General features: G+C 35.1%; 1 long non-coding RNA gene and 1 pseudogene across 2 annotated transcripts in view; both read right to left on the bottom strand.

Annotated features, from left to right (window-relative positions):
- Positions 1–16,663, bottom strand: part of LOC149535782 (uncharacterized) — a 44,672-nt pseudogene extending 28,009 nt beyond the window's left edge. The window contains exons 1-16 of the transcript XR_016357621.1: positions 15,965–16,663; positions 15,706–15,862; positions 9,870–9,938; positions 9,524–9,754; positions 9,362–9,419; positions 9,068–9,187; positions 6,063–6,179; positions 5,476–5,968; positions 5,296–5,392; positions 4,678–4,812; positions 4,475–4,541; positions 4,325–4,399; positions 2,633–2,724; positions 1,467–1,681; positions 643–1,068; positions 409–546 (exon numbers count right to left, since the gene is read on the bottom strand). The product of XR_016357621.1 is annotated as an uncharacterized LOC149535782 (transcript). The remainder of the gene's footprint in view (positions 1–408; positions 547–642; positions 1,069–1,466; positions 1,682–2,632; positions 2,725–4,324; positions 4,400–4,474; positions 4,542–4,677; positions 4,813–5,295; positions 5,393–5,475; positions 5,969–6,062; positions 6,180–9,067; positions 9,188–9,361; positions 9,420–9,523; positions 9,755–9,869; positions 9,939–15,705; positions 15,863–15,964) is intronic.
- On the bottom strand, positions 13,025–13,856 carry LOC149535783 (uncharacterized). The gene is made up of 3 exons (XR_016356693.1): positions 13,719–13,856; positions 13,535–13,614; positions 13,025–13,394 (listed from the first exon to the last, which is right to left on the bottom strand). It is a non-coding gene; the product is annotated as an uncharacterized LOC149535783 (long non-coding RNA).
- Positions 16,664–17,399: the final 736 nt, after the last annotated feature.

Raw genomic sequence — 17,399 nt, 5'->3', positions numbered from 1 at the left:
AAAATTGAAAGGACGCAAAGATCCAAATTGGTATTCAAGATACAAAAGGATCACATAAGATCAGTATCAATTATCACCAAGTTACTTTATCTACCGAGTAAGGTTGGGTCATGGACTCTGTCGAGCAAGGTTGGGAGTAACTAGTCTCACATGTTTGGTTACCGAGTTATGAAGCTTTCATCATGAAATGTGAACAAATACTGGAACTAATACATTTGGCATCGATTCGCGATGGCTATGTGTCGCAATTATGACAACAATGTATCACCACTACGACAGTAATAGACATCATTGTTTTTAGTCACAAATTACGATGTCTATCCTATACCGTCACAATTACAACACCTATTCATCGCTATGCAACCACTTTATTGTGACATCAACCCCGTCACAATTCTTGTGGCTGACATCGCAATTGCGATGAACACCCAAGAAATTGCGACGGCGGCTAGCATTGCAGCTACAGCAACCCCGTCACATTGCTTGTGGCTAATGTCGTAATTGCGACAGATACCCTGGCAATTGCGATAGTAGTTGGCATCGCAGCTACAACAACCCCATCGCAATTCTTGTGGTTGACATCACAATTGCGACGAACACCTTGGAAATTGCAACGATAGTTGGCATCGCAACTATAGCAACCCTGTCGCAATGCTTATGGCTGACGTCGCAATTGTGATGAACACCCTAGCAATTGCAATGGCAGTTGGCGTCACTGCTATAGCAACCCCGTCGCAATGCCTATGGTTGACGTCGCAATTACAATAGATACAAAGTAAAACAAAAACAAAAATTCCTCTGTTATATTCAATTGTCAATACCTGCCCATACTGACCTTTGATGTCCTCCTCATCTTCTTCATAATTTTCCCTTGCATTAAGGGCAAGCATTTGGCAAATAAGACAAAACAAAGAAGCATCTAAAGCTAGGAAGGCAGCTCCACCATATAAGCCAATCTTTGCAGTTGGGCATTTTGTCGTGAGATCATGATGTACATTTCATGTTCTATGCAGACTCTCTGTGATTGTAGCCCACATCATCAAGGTTTCTGCGAGAAAAGAGATGGCCCTGGTATAAAGATACATAATATTAGCACGAGCAAACACATTTAGCTATCCAGACACCCTTTTATTTATATCCAAAATTGAAAAGGTTAAAGTAGTAAGTTTTTTCAAATAGCTAGTTGATTAAACTCCACTGGCTCATCTCACATTAAATTATAACAATGTTATCCAATCCTTGAATTTTCTCTTCCATTCAACATTTACGTCCTCAAACACCTAAACAGGGAAAAGAAACTGATTGTACAATGTAGACAGAGAATATTAAAAATGTGCTGACTAGTATATTGAAAATCCACCTATCATTTTTTCTATTTTCTTTTTAAGATTCTGAACATTGATGATAAAAAATGCTAACATGGTTAAATTCAAAAGCTATCAAGACATATGTTTGCGATTACTTACACATCAATAGTGAAAAACACCACCAGGGAAGTGGTCCTCTGGAGAGCGTACACAGGAATAGCTTTCCCTTTGTAGGGATAAAATACAACTACAACCCCAAACACAATTGATAAGAATGACAATATGATTGAGAAGCTGCCCAATGCAATAGTTGGATCAGAAGGGTATTTGCAGATGACAATGCCCTTCCCTATAATAGTGATTCCCGAAGCAGGCTGCAAAACACATAAAGGAAGTAAAATATTAACTGTAGCTTTGTAAAACTAAGTCAGTGTTTTCAAATGCAAAGGAAAAAGTTAAATTTAAATTGTTCTGCATACATAATCGAATAATCAATTTATTTTGAATACTAAAGCAGATTGGTAAAATGCAATGTGGTCCCTAAAAAAATTCCAGCTACGTCAAACCAAATCAAAGATGAAGTACTATCAAGCATGGGAATCGCATGAAACTAATTGTTAGTTTATAGACATACTTCAGTTATTTTGTATCATGTGCAAGTGTGCTACCCATATGTTGCGTCTCTTGGCAATGTAATGATGAGAAGAGTTCACTAAAATGGGGAGTCAAACTTACAGAGAGAAATGACCCCTGACAAATATATACTACACCCAAGGCAAGGTCCCTAAATATGGAAACCAGATATTTGAGACATACTGCTTCAATTGGAAGTCTTCTAAATAGGGAAAAACGGAAATATATACTTAAGTATTATAAACAAGATAAAAGTTTCTCACACCCTGGTAAATTCAAATATAGATTGTATGAGGAAGATTTTGCAAGAGACAACTATTAATGTCAGTACATTTACACCAAAGTTTAGGGAATGTGCATTATGTAAAAAATTCATGACTTCTTGAGTAGAGTCAAAAAATCCTTATGTACGAATAAGAATAGCTAAAGATTTGCTAAGCATTTGAGAGTCATTCAAAGCATTCCATACTTCAGAATTTCAATTAGAGAAGGAAAAAATGATTAATACTTGATAAAGTCTGTGTTGTAAATAATCAAACAGATACAATCAACAATTCTAAAAGATGAGATAGGTAAACATTCTGCCTTATGAATACATTATTTCCAAAGCTATATAATTAGATTGGAAATTTTAAAAAACAGTATACTTTTCTACTTGGATAAGGAAAATTGAGCATGAAGATAATACTTACCTTACCCATAATAATGCGTTGTCGACTTATTCGCACCCATTCATAAGTTTTCCCATCAAAATAGTGCACAGTTTTCATACCTGCCCATATGCCTTCACAAGAAAAAACAATAATGACATTAGGACTAGATTCGTATACTGCTTAAACAATCCATGATAAAAAAATTGGAAATCAAAGTAAGGTTTGTGATTTTTTCTGAAGATTGAACTCTCCAATTTAGGCTCAATTACAATGAGGTGAGATGCTGAGTATAACATTTGTGGCCCTGATTATATTATTCATAAGCTTTCTTGTCTTTTCCACATTCCATGAGCATTCTATATTATTTGTCACAACCCATTTTATTAACTCATTATGTGAATAAAAAAATTGATTATTAACTAACTATTTATCTGTGTGCATTTGATGTTTCGATACAATGAACTAAATGTGATGACACTAAATACAAATTTATGTCAATTAGTATTTTATTATTTTACGAATATCCATGACTTGATATCTTTTTAGTCTAAATCTTTTCCATAGGTCCTCCTATTCGAATAATTTATAAATAAGATTGGTAAAATTGATTGTGTTTTGCAAATCATATACAGGCAATATTTTAATTATTTCTATTGATTTGAATTATGATCTTTTGATTCTGACATTGTCTAACTACAATCTATTGGCATGAGGTGGATGTTGGTCAGTCTTTTTCCCCTCTCTCTTGTTGAGTTAGGCATCATCTGGAAAAGGGAGGCTTATCATGATAGTGAGGAAATTGTACTATAAATTTTAAGAACTTGTACACATGCATCAATCATAAGTTGATTGTATGATAATGCAGGGTAGACATGCAAAGGTTTTCTCAAGTGTCATCACAAGTATCTATACTCTCATTGCCTTTCTATCATTGCATGAGATCCAATGAAACATAGGGACTCATTGTTTCCCTAGTTAATTATGATAATCATACCATTGGTGATAACATAGTCCCAAGACAGTGCTGAGATCCAAGGATGCAATGAAAAAGCTACAAGTTTAGAACTTCATGACAGTTCAAAGCATGAAGCCTTAGATGCATAGGACAATAGTCTAAACATAGGACAAAATAGAGAAATATTTAGTATATTATTGAGCTTCACTTTGTTTTGAGAATAGTTTAATATTCTCTACTAAACAGGGCCAACCACGTGAAGGTGGAAGCTCATTTGGCCTCACCCCCCTCCCCCTAACATCACTCTACATTCCCCGTTAACATCTAACATTCATTCATTCTTTCAACCATTAATAAAATGTAGCATTCAATCAATATCACATGATAACATTCATTAACACATTAGATTCATTAACATGCAACATTCATCAATATTCTGCATTAACACATAATTCATGAACATTCATTAGCACATAATTAAATTTATTGAGACATAAAATTCAGTCTTTATCAATTAAGGTATGTAGATAACAATCATTTCTTTTTTTTCTTTCTATTTCTTTTTTCTATGTAAGCTCTAAGAGGAGCATCAGTGTCATCATCAGTTCCCCCCTATCAGTTGTTTTGTTCTTTGTTCTTGATGATCTCAAATTCATATGTTGTTGCAAAGGGGGATCCTTTGCAATAACAAATAAAAAAGTGAAATTAAAAATAATTTATTATAATTGTTACAAGTATTTAATTATTTTAAATAACATAACTATGGCGCTCTTTACCTGATCTGACCACATCATTTTGTCTAGACTCAACGTCAACACGCTCACGAACATTGACCCCTCGATCTTCTATAGCTGCTATACAAAATGTTACGTTAATCCAAACACCAATTGCAATTACATATAAAAAATTTAATAGCAAATGTATACCTCCACCACTGGGATGCACATCATGCGAACCTTTAGCATCCACAGATTATGTAGAAGGATTGTCAGGCTGCATTCCAACATCCTACGCATTGTTATCATTGCTTGCTTAAAACAGATATACTCACTTTATATTGGAACTTAACATCAAATAGACCAATTGGTAAAGTATTCAATTTGAAATAAATTTCATTTAGCTTATTTACCTATGACTCAGATGCATCATTATTAGAACCTTCCACACTGATTTCAGCTCGTAGCCATTCAGCCACGGCTCTATAGCCTTGTTGGAAGCCAATTCTCTAATCCTCTTCTGTGAGGCATCTCTTGAACTCTGAGCCCTACATTTTTGCGTGGTATGGTGAATTTTACTTGCATTGTTTCATCAACCAATGGAGGGTAGTTAAAATATCAAAAGGAAATACAAAAGTTTCCAAAACACTTGGTGTCAAGGTTCGGTGTATGAGGCCTTGAATGGTACAAGGGAGAAGTAACTAGTATGCAGCCTTATGTGATGAGTTGGGTCCATGAATTAAAGGAGTAGTTGTAACAGCAGATTAGTTCCTTGTTTGAAGGTGAATCAAGCCTTGAATGTTCTTGTGGAGAACAGAGGATTGGGGTGATAACTTGAATTGCTTAGTTGTTCCAAGGTGCTAGGAGTTTTTTGGTGCTTCCAAAGCGTGTTACTCTGCATCATATATTGGTTTGGAGGAACACTAAGATCCAAGTTGAAGATCAGCAGCATAGACAAGCTAGTCTATCCTAGCATTTCTCATCACAATATATAATAAATTTGATACAATTTTTCATTTACTAATGCTCACAACTCATGCTTGAAGTTTCGAAAAACCACCAGAGCCGAGCTTGTGTGTCCCGTGCTTTTCTAGTCTTGCCTTTGTTTCCTTTGATGTGTCAGGCAATCTATGAAAAGTTTGAAATATGTTAGATAGTATAAATATAGAGGTTAATTAGTACATAATTACATTCTCAACAGTAACACATACCTTGTTGTACTCTCTACTGGTGTAATATTATTTTTCTTGTCAGCTTTATACTTTCCATCCAAAATCAGAGCCTGCCACTCAGCCTTAGGAACATAGGGCAGACACTCATACCTGGGGTTATCCTGTAAACTTTTTTTGTACTGGTCCGTAATATACTTCAAACATGAACCAGCTTTTTCAAGGAGCTTGTTTCTCTCAAATGCACGAGGTCCAAAGAGTTGGGTCATGCTCTCTATAAGATCATCCTTCAATGGTTTGTCTTGGTTATTACAACTTTTAAGTTAAAAAAACATGTTAGACTCATAAATGAAGTGAAGCTACCTTTAATATAGTTCAAGAAATGGATGAAAAGGAAAACTATTCTAGCAATGATATGAAATCAAAATAGTGGTTTGGGGTTTTAGTTAGGATATGATGTTCCACCAGGTACGCAGGGTGGGCACGAATATTCGCAAACACTCATCACCAAGTTTTACTCAAAAAACATCATTCCCTACAAAACAATCATGGGATCATTAGTCGCTGAAGAGTGATCAAAAACTAAATTACTATTATATCACTATAGAATAATAATAACTTTAAAGTACCTAGAACTTTGGCTACTTTTAATGGAATGTCTTCATCGTCGCTGACGATCAATATGACATCCTTCACTGTTCTCGTACTAGGAACATAGGAACATCCAAGAAATGATGTTGCAGCTCCTATTGCAAAAAGTTCCATAAGTTTCATAAGTTTTTGTCACGAAGTATAAAAGAACAAACAATAATTCATGTTAAAAAGTTTTAAAAATATAAACTGTTTGTTGCTGTCATAAGACAGTTATGAAGGGCAGTTGGCATCCAAGGAGTCTTTGTTTAGTTTGGGAGGTTGATAATAAGCACAAAAGGTAGTTGCTTTGTTAGGCAAGGGCTAATTAGGCCTAATTGATTGTAGAGACGGCCATAGAAGGGTTCATCAGTCACAGGTTGAAAGGTTGATATTTATAGGGGTTTAAGAACTCATTAAAAGGTATTTGAAGAGGTGGAGAAGTTACCATGGTGTTTGAGAAATTTGGAAGAAAAATGCAATTTGCTTGCAAGACAGGGCTAATAGGACAGTCCTACAAAAGGCAGTTTTTAAGATTGGTATAGAGTTTATGCTTGGTAGGGGTTGGAACTCCTTAGTTATGTTGTTTGAAGGTTATTGAGGCATTGGAAGGATCAGGAGAATCCTTGAAGACAGAGATTAAGTGTTGATTGCATGAAGGGTGAATTAGGAGTGTTCTTAATGAAAAAGAAGTTGAAACATGGACAAAGTGAATTGAAAGTTGTTCAAAATGAATCAAGGCAATGAACCTATTAGAAAGGAGTGTTTGGTTGATATCCTAAATTTAGGGACTTCTTATTGATCCTTGAGTTGAACTCTACTTCCTTGAGTGGATTCCAAGACATTGTTGAATCCTTGAGTAACTTATGAAGGGTGACTATTGGGAAGACGGCAAATCAGATATAGATCGGAGCCAATAATTAAAACATAGTTTTGGTAATGGATATATATATATATATATATATATATATATATATTGAAGATAATGAAAGCATTGATTACTACTAAGGAAGATCAAAGCAAGACAACTCCATTTATAATGAAGTAACTCATACACATTATAAACATAATCATACTTTATGTAAGTTTATAAGGCTCATCTGAAATATCAACTACATCACTGTAGATTTATTATCCCATTAACCATTCTATGAAATAAAGGACATTATATTAGACAAATATTTAATCAATAAAAGAAATATTTATTCACATCTCATTGCATGATCAAGCACATGAATATGGTGCAGGGCAACTAACCTAGGAGGCAGGGGAACAAGTACCTAGGAGGCAGAACACCTACCCACTCCATGGAAGGGTGGATTCAAGCAATTTAGGAAGTTTTAACAAGGTTTGGTCCATACTTTAGTAAGTTGGCCCATGTTTGGTAATATTGTCTAATAAAGGCACATGTAAGGACCATTAGCACTTTGGTGTGGTAATAAACTGAGTGACTCAAATGGGACCAAAAGGCCTTACAATAGGGTGTTTGAGTCAATATAGGCCTAGAGAAATGACCATGCACTTGTTAAGTTCATTCGAATTACCGATTTGCAAAACATGCAAAAATTGCCTAAAAGTTGCTGACAACTTTTTAAATGCTAATCAGTAATTACAAAAATTTGTTCTTTGTTTGTTTCATGGTTGGAAATGGCTATTTGGTTGTTCTAATGGTCATATAGGCCTACAAATATGTCATTTGAGGTCTCAGTTGGAGGGAGAGATCAAGTTGTAGCAGATGCTTGGAGAAAATGAATAAAAACCTCTAATTTACTAGTAAAATTGTTGTTATAGTGGGTTGTACAATTTCGTACAAGTGTTTCATGATTACTCTACAAGTAGATTAGTGGTGGATGTGTGTTCACAAGGTTTTGGCCTTTATTTGATTCAATTTTCAATTGTGGTTTGTGAGTTATTAGCATTTTTGTCTTGAGAGGTCTAAATAGCCCTATTTTCTAGGGCCTTGTACAAATGCAGCCCTAACTTGCAAATCCACTGGTGGCAATCTCTAAAACTGAGGGATATGCAAGTTAAGGTACCTATCTACATGATTCCAAGATTTGGAAGCATGGTGAGTAGGGCAATTATTTTTCCAAGCCGGCCCTAGGTCAAGCAAGACCATGTGCTTGACTGGTTTTTGTTGTTATTGTGGTGACAGTCATGTTTGGAGGCACTTTTGATCTGTGTGAGTGTTGAAGTTAGATGCATTGAATGTGTTTAGGATTTCCATAAGTGATTGGGGTCTTGGGAACCCACCTAGTCCATCCTTCCTTGAAGCCCTAGCCTAACTTGATCAACTAGGCCTAGGTACCAAGAAACAGTGTGGAGGGTGCTGGAGCAAGATCATCCTAGAAACTTTTGGGATTCTAGCAAGTGTCTTAAGAGGTGCCTAAAATAGTGGAGAAGTCTCTATGCCATAGAGGGATAGTTAGTGAAAATACAAGAAAACGGATTGGAAAGGCTACAAGGATTGTAGGCCTAGAAGTGCAAAGGATTGTTGTGGATTTGGTAGATTCCAAACAAACTGAGGATTGTGATTGGACTGAAGGTCCTGGTTGTTGTCACGATTGCTTGTGTCAGTGAGTGAAGTTTTTGAAGTGGATTGCCCCATTTGGGCTCAGCAGTTGTGTATACCCAGTGTGGGTAAGGGGACTTATACCAAGTCCTAGATCCAAAATTTGGATTGTGAAAGCCTTCTGAAGGCTAGTAGAAGAAGTGGCTGCTAGACTCTGCATCAGAATATAATTGCAATAACATACTACAAGAGAAGATGATCTTCAATATTACAATCTTTCATAACTAAAGACAACTAATTGAAGTTTGACCTATAACATAACCTTGTATATCTAAGCTATGAATGGAGTCGAGTTCTTATGGTTTGGAATCATAAAATTGTGAAAAAGTTTAAACTTTGAGTGACTAACAAAGGGGAGTCATTAAAATCTACATCATAAACACATAACACTTAAACACATAACAAAAGAGAGAAAAAGAGGGATTTGTGTACCAGTAGATGGTGCAATAGTAGATGCTTGTAAGCTGCATGTTGTCGACTCAGCAATCGGGAAGAGATCTGTGGTTGTCCTAGATGGAGGTGGCGTCGTCATAGGATACAATTGATTTGAAGCTGAAGAATAAAATTGTTAGAGCATGCATAAATATAGAACGCGTCGACTAGCATGGAAAAGATTGTTAGAGCATTAAAAAAAAGGATTGTTTGAGCATGTATTGTCAGTGATTATGATCATTCCTATATATATTCAGTGGAAAACACAAGTGGGGAATGGAACATGTGATCTACCTGAACCACCTGCAGCACCCTCATCATGGGAATGGGGCTCAAAATCACACAAAAAACTCTGTAAAGACAATGCATCCATATTTTAATTAATGCCATAAAAGAGCATAACATAAAAACCATTATTGAACTCTTGTTATAATTAAAAATTTCATTAATACTTACTTTTAAGGTTTCAGAGGTGTGCAACAATTCAGATCCCCTATCTTTTACTTCCTAAGTAGTAGGCTTTATGGTTGCCAAATGTATAATTTCTCTGCCAATTTTCTTTAGCACATTTTTAATCGAACCGATCGGGTCATCGGTCTCTGCTAAATCAATATAGAAAGGGTCCTCCTCAGGGGGGGGCTGCTGAGGGACTGTAGGTTCCTTTCCCTCCCTCCGACCACTAGCCCTCTATGACAACAATAGTATTAGTATTATCAAAATTACTCCAAAACAATGACGAAAATAATATTAAAAAAATAACATTTTGCTTCTATCTAGTTTGCACAATTACAATGAGTTTTACCTGCTAATGTGTAGATGAGCTGGGAACATCACTAGCATCCCCTCTGGGTGGTTGCTCCATATTGTGCCCCTGTGTCAAAGATCAAGTATAAAAATGTTAGCCAAAAATTTATTGACTAAATGGTATGTTGGAGTCATTGATTAGAAGTTGGTTTAATAGTATGTACCACCCCCATGATAGTAGCCTCATTTTTATCTGTGGTTCAAATTGTAATCAATAAGAAGCTCTTCCCCCTGCATGTATTGATTTTATCACACAACTGAATACACGATTTCCCTTGCGAGCCTCAAATATGCAATTGGGTTGCTTTATAGTTGACCCAGGTCGTGTACTATTTATAAAACCCGCAATATTCCCTGTTGCTTTTGGCCTTCCATCAATGTATATAGCCACACTTTTACTTTGATTATTGTCTTGCTATTGTATATAATTTGCCAAGAGGGCATACCTACGCATACTTTTTTTATATTGAACAATATGCATCCAACTTTTGTAATCGTAACATGGTCCAACATACTCCATCAATTCAAAAACTTTGTTGTAAGACACCTTTATGTCATCCATAGAAAATAGGCCCAAACCATGTAATGATGATGGTGCTATGTGATATATCCTCTCGTTAACACAAAAATCAGTGTTTATTGGAGGAAGTTCCTTGGGTACCCAATGTTTCTATAGATGTTGGTACCTCAAAGGCACCTCGATGTCGCCTTTCGTCTCATCATCATAAGAACATGACCCCCCTTGAGCAAGGAAATATTTCATGCTTTTATTGAATTTCCTTCGAGTCCTTTGACCTCTAGTTAATCTCCCTATTCTAGATAAACTGCATGTCTCACTTTCCTCTTCTATTCCTATATTTTCCTCACGCGAGGAAGACACTTATGAAAAATACCTATTCGCTGGTACCTGCAAATGGGAGAGATCTTAGAAGACATCAATCTTACTATTGATAAGTGTATTAAATAGAATATCTATAAGGAGTATTGACTTATACTTGTCAATCCATGAGACTGTGCGAGATACTCCTGAAAGGGGTTCAATTTCTTGCAAATGTAATTCAATTATCGTGAGCATAATCACATCATAATCATAATCACATCCATCATAAGCATCACATAAAAATTAAAAACATTAAAAGGTACACAATATAACACTTAAATCAGGCTCACATTATAAGCCTACTAGGGAAGTAGGCCTAGTGAAGGGCTAAAATTGGGTTTTTGTATCAGTTGATGAGTTGAGGGCTTAGTCACCTTGGGGACATGCTATTTGAAGTTGTTTGATGTGTGTGGAGGTGGAGGAAACACCTAGTTAAAGTGAAATCAAGTTTGGCACCTATTAAGGCATTGTGAGCATTTGATAGTTTGTTGATTAGATTGCTTGGATGAATCCATTGGATGGATTGAGGGACATTCATGGGATTATTCCAAAGATGTAGAACCTAAGGTGGCATAAGGATTTGGTGTGCACTCTGATAGGTTATGGGGTTGGCTTGGATCAAGGAGAGGGATCTTATGCAGATGCTTGGTTCATGTTGTGAGAACACTATAGAAGTCCCTCTTGTTATGAATGATTGCAAGTCCACCTAGGGTGACTGCGTCACCTATAGAGGCAGAATTATTAACCAACAAATTGGGTAAGCACTTATATTATGTTTTCCCTATGAATTTTATTCTAGCTACAACTCCCTTTTATAGATATTAATGAATTCCCTTTTCTAAACTAAACACTTGCAAATGCTTTTGACCTGAAAGAAAATAAGGCTCAATACATTCACGCATCAATATGTGTTTTAAATAGTTTTATTTAATTAATTTAGATTAATAGTTAATTTAAATTAGCAGTATTCTATTTGTAGTTGAAACTTGTAGCTTTTAAATAGATAATGAATAAACTATGTAACCATATAAGACAAATATATCTCTATCAAGAAATGAATATTAAATAGATTAAGGATTGATGGCATACCTCTAAATTTCATCATCATCATCCTCGTTGTCATCATCATCATCATCATCATCCTCGTCATCATCGTCATCGTCATCATCATCATCATCATCCTCGCCATCATCGACATCATCGTTGTCATCGTCATCATCATCATCAACATCGTCATCGTCAACATCAACATCATCTTCATCATCATCATCAGTAGCAACATCATCATCATCATCTTCTTCTTCTTCTTCATGAAAATTTGTGTGAAGAACATCATCCAATAACTGTCAATCGTGATCACCATCTACATCATCTTCTACTTCTTTGGTATCTTCTTCTTCCATCGCATTATACTTTATTGGCCTTCCTCTCGGTTCATGTCTAACAACAAATGACCAACCCGGTTTATGTGGAACCTCTAAGTAAAATACCTACTCACATTGGCTTGGAAGAACATAGGGCTCATCACCAATTGGCTCAAACGACCTTGTATCAACCATTGTAAATCCATTATCATGTTCAATAACAGTTCTATCATGATCATTTGGATTAAGTCGTAGCTTGTACCATTTGACAACGAAGAGTACTAATTTGAAGAAACTAAAGTCACAATCAAGTATATCATCCAAAATGCCATAGTATCAATTTTTAGACTCTCGAGGATGTAAGTCGTTTCTAGAAGAAATATTAATCACTTGAAATATTACAGTTATTCTTGAATCACAAGTTTTCTTTGTGTCATCCAACACTTTGATGCAAAAATTTTGACCATTACAGAACATAGCCTTGTGGTGTTTAACCTACAATAATATGTGAAACATGTCAAAATTATTGTATCATGAGTTGATAAACATACGGGTGATTAATAAATTTTTAGGTACTTGGAAATCTCTTGAACCACATGCTAAATCTATTTCCCTTTGCATAACATTGGAATCTCCATTACGATGAGCTTCTTTAACCAATGAAGATACACCTTCCCATGTTAATGTGCAACTAGAATGTTGACATCATTCAATCCATACCGTCATCCAATCAAGATTGTTTGCAATATAAAAATGTAGTGCATCCCACTCTCAAGCACTTGTACAAAAAAAAAAGACAACTTACAACCGATTTATTTTGAATATTAAGAAATAATTTATTACAATAACATCTTATAATTTATTACCTCTCACTTTCCTCAATGTACCTTTCCCCATCAAGTACTCCCCTTCTAATTTTTTAAAAGGCTCGAGATCCCAAATGTGATCTACATGGATATTTGATGCAAACTTAAGAAGATATTCAGTAATGTACACCATAGTCTGGTATACCATATATCCCTCTACCATAGAACCCTCAGGTTGTGCTCTTTGTCGAACCAAAGCCTTCAAAGATTTCAAGTGCCTCTCAACCATCCACATTGACCTAGTGTGTACAGGTCCACACAATTCAATCTCCTCAACTAGGTGTATGAGGTAGTGTTCCTGTGCATTGAAAAAAGTTGGAGGTAGACACTTTTTCATTTCACACAATAAATGAGGAATTCTTCTCTTCCAATAGTTTATATCTTCTTTATGGATTTTTTTAGATGACAACCACCTACATTAAGAGATTCAAGTCACAAAAAATATATAGATACGAGACTTTATAAAATAATATACAATAGATTACATAGCAAGAAAAAAAAATCATTAATATAATAAATATATACAACAAATTGAAAATATATTACAGCTTACCTCATGTATTTTCCAAGATCATATATCACTTGTTTGATGTTATTATTGAAATGCTCTAGGAGAGATAGAGGAAGCATGTACTGCAGTAATTATAAACCAATCATTTCATTATTTTCTAACATAACATAACGAACAGTACACGTAGTTTATGAATATATTGTAAATACAGAAGAACAAAACTTACCTTGATGAAAGTATGCCAATCATGCGTTTTGAGCCCCGGCCCAAATTCACTTTTTTTTTATATGAGATTGTTTATGTTCGCAACAAATCCTATGGGAAATCAAATTTTTCGTATGACTTCTTTTATGGCATCACTTTGCTGCTCTGTTAATAACCAAAGAAGGGCACTTATATTAATCTGATCTCTGTTGCTATTTGAGTGAATGAAATTCTTCAATGCATGATTGGATTCATGAATGTCATTACAAATTTTGACAATTTTTTCTTTGTCATGCCTTCCATCCAATATTTTCCACAATGTCTCTGTTATATTCTTTCCAATATGCATAGTATCAAACAAATGCACAATTTGTAAGTGCTCGTAGTAGGGCAACCTACTAAATTGTCTAGGATACCTTTTTAGTCCCTTTGGAAGGTTGTCAGTACTGCCTTGAGGACCTTCACAATCATCAATTACACAATTAGTAAACAAAAATCATAATAGAAATATATAAATTACAAACATAAACCATTAGGTGGAATGACATTACCTCGACGATTAACTCTATTATATTCCAACTTCCATAGGCGAGGTGTCATTCTTCGTGGCTTTGATGTAGTCTCTTCTTTCCCATTGAAAAGATGTTTTTTCGTACTTCGATACTTATGATTCCTATGGAGGAAGTGTCTACACTCATCAAACACCTACTTTCCTAAACTTTTTGAATGATGAGATTTCATCTTTGGACCACAAACTGGACATGCAAATTTTCCCTTTGTTTGAAGACTTACAAGATAATGATATAATTGGATTATTAAATATGTTGATTTTTATAATTAGAATTATTGTGCGCAACTTGAATTCACTATAACATACCACAAAAATGTGTTAGCCCTGGGGCATCATGTATTGTCCATGCAAGTATTGCATGGAATTGAAATTGTCTTTGTCCTATTGGTCTAGACACGTCATACATAGTGACACCATTCCATAACTCTACCAACTCGTCGATAAGAGGCTCAATATATACATTCATATCTTTTACTTGATATTTAAATACTTGAATGAACAGTAACATTACTTAATTATTGTGACCATTTTACTGCAAGATTTGTAAGTACATGTAAATTAATAACTATCAAATGATAAGATACCTGGAACAATCATTGCCAACATAATGTGCTCCCTCTTTATTGACATCCATGGAGGAATGTTATTGTTGATAACAAAAATAGGCCACACCAAGTAAACAAATCTCATCTCTCCAAATGGATTGACACTGTCTGCTACCAATGAAAGCCTAAGATTATGAGGTTCTTCTTTGAAGTGTTGCCACTTTTCCTCTATGTGCATAAATGTCGAACCATCCATAGGGATTCGAATAATGTCATCTCGACTTCTATTGCGTGCATGATAATCCATAAATTGAGCCAAGCTACTACACCTGAATAATTGTCGCATCTATGGCATAATGGGGATGTAACGAAGAACCTTTTGAGGCACTTTTTTTGTTAGTCGATCTATTCAATATCTACTTGTATGACATACAAGGCATTGTGTTGCAAATTCATGTTCTTTATAATATATAATATGATCATTGGGACAAGCATGTATTGCTTCATACTCCATTCCAATATCTTTCATAATAGTAGATAATTCTCGATATGAGCGAGGTAGAATATTTGATGGTGGTAACAGAAACATGCCTATCAATCTACAGCAAAAAATATAAGTTGTTAATATAAACAATATTAGTGGTACATTGTTCACCCTTTGTTAACTATAAAGACATATATGACATACCTTAACATGCGTGACATTGTTATGTTGGATAAACCATTCATAACCTTCAAGTTCAACAACAACAATACAGCAGAGAGAAGAGTTGTTTGGGAGTCTTTGTATAGGGGCTTGTATGCCTTCTCAAGTATAGATACATCGAGGCTATCATCATCATCATGATCAGATACACTTGGACTAAATGTGTCATGGATCAATGTATTTATACCTTCATCTTCACTTGTGTTTTCTAGCGCGTGATTGTCATCTTCCATGGGATCATTATCGTCACCTTGGATATTCGCACCTCCATGTTCCTCCACTTCGAAAACCATATTCTTTGGATTGTTGTGGTTCATATCATGTACTTCCCTGGGGAGATCAACCTATATAAAATTGATTAACATAAATAAACCATGATCATCAACTAATCATCAAGTGATTTCATATGTATATAAATTTTTAAAATGATATAATGAACAACTTACCAGTGGATGATAGTCATGCCCCCTTCAATGTGACCATTCTCCCTACAATGTCTCTTAACTATTTTGATTAGCAATTTTCTACAGTTTAAGCCCTTACAAATTTTGCAAGGACAATAACATTTTCCATCACCTTTTCTTTTCAAGTTGGACCACAATCTATCGATTGTCTCCCTATTTTGTTCTTCACTTATATTATCTGACATGATCATTCTTCGCAGGAAGCAAAAATTGGGCTATGAAAACTTTGGTCTACAACTTTCACAAACTAAGAAAAATTGTCGAAAGTACACAAATCTTCTTAGACCTACCTAAATACTTTAATACTTTAAAAATACTTTCTTTGAGTTTATTCCTGAGACATTTAACCCAACTACCTTTTATAACATTCAGTCAATTACTCTAGGCAAATTTGTGGATAAGATTATTTGTAAAACTTTGACCAACTGCGTAAAGGTCTTATTTCAAGAGACCTTACAACATTAAGCCACTAAAAGCAATTTCAAAACATATAAGCTAAAATTCTAGTTAAAATATACATTAGATTAAAAAATATACAATTTTCATACCCGAGAGCGTTGTTATAACTCGTGCAACGGCCTTCTTTCTTAGCTGTAGAAGCTCTCTAGCAATCAAATTATACAAGCTACAAGGCCTAACAGCAATTTCAAAACATATAAGCTACAAGGAAAGACATATTGCATGACATGGTAAAAGGAACAAAATTTACAAGCTTTAGCAAGACTTATTAAACGACATCATAGTGCTAGAGAGATCACAATTATATGAGTCAAACATAGTCATGAAAAAACACATAAATTAGTTATTATATGCAATTAAAAGATATATAGTTAGATAGGGACATCCATAAGCATATTGAATAAATGAAATGGTCATCCATAGGGCATATTGAAGAAATGAAATAGTTAGATAGGGACAGCTAGAATTTGTCTTGCCCTCTAAAGAAATGATAGAAAATTTAAATCAAACGTCCACAAACTTGGATCAAAATTCTCAACAGCCATCTGTAGTTAATATTTATGATGCACCAATGCCAGAACAAAGTTCTCAACAGGCTTGGGGAGTTAGCATCACTGATGCTCAACTGGATAATGATTCACAGCAAACATTAACAACTATTGCTTGAGATGTAATTGTTGAAGATAAAAACAAGGCTGATGTAGGAAGCATATCTAGTGGAGTGGTACAATGGTGCAGGCGCACCCAAAGGACACATGAACCTACAGGGTACACCAGGAGTCATGAAGGAAACCATGAAGGTACCAAGGGAAATCAATGCCTAATGAAGACATGTCAAGTCATTTGATGATGGTTTATGGCTATTGAAGCCATTAAAATGTAAGGAATTTCATAAAGTTGTCAAATTGTAATGTATTGCCAAGAATAGGCAATGTGATGTAAGGGGTCATTGTGAAGT

The sequence above is a fragment of the Cupressus sempervirens genome, chromosome 10 (assembly GCF_028749045.1).
Source record: "Cupressus sempervirens isolate cs-2001-9-10 chromosome 10, ASM2874904v1, whole genome shotgun sequence".
In the NCBI taxonomy this organism is placed as follows: Eukaryota; Viridiplantae; Streptophyta; class Pinopsida; order Cupressales; family Cupressaceae; genus Cupressus; species Cupressus sempervirens.
The sequence above is the reverse complement of the archived record's forward strand: the minus strand, read 5'-3'. Positions and strand labels throughout refer to the sequence as shown.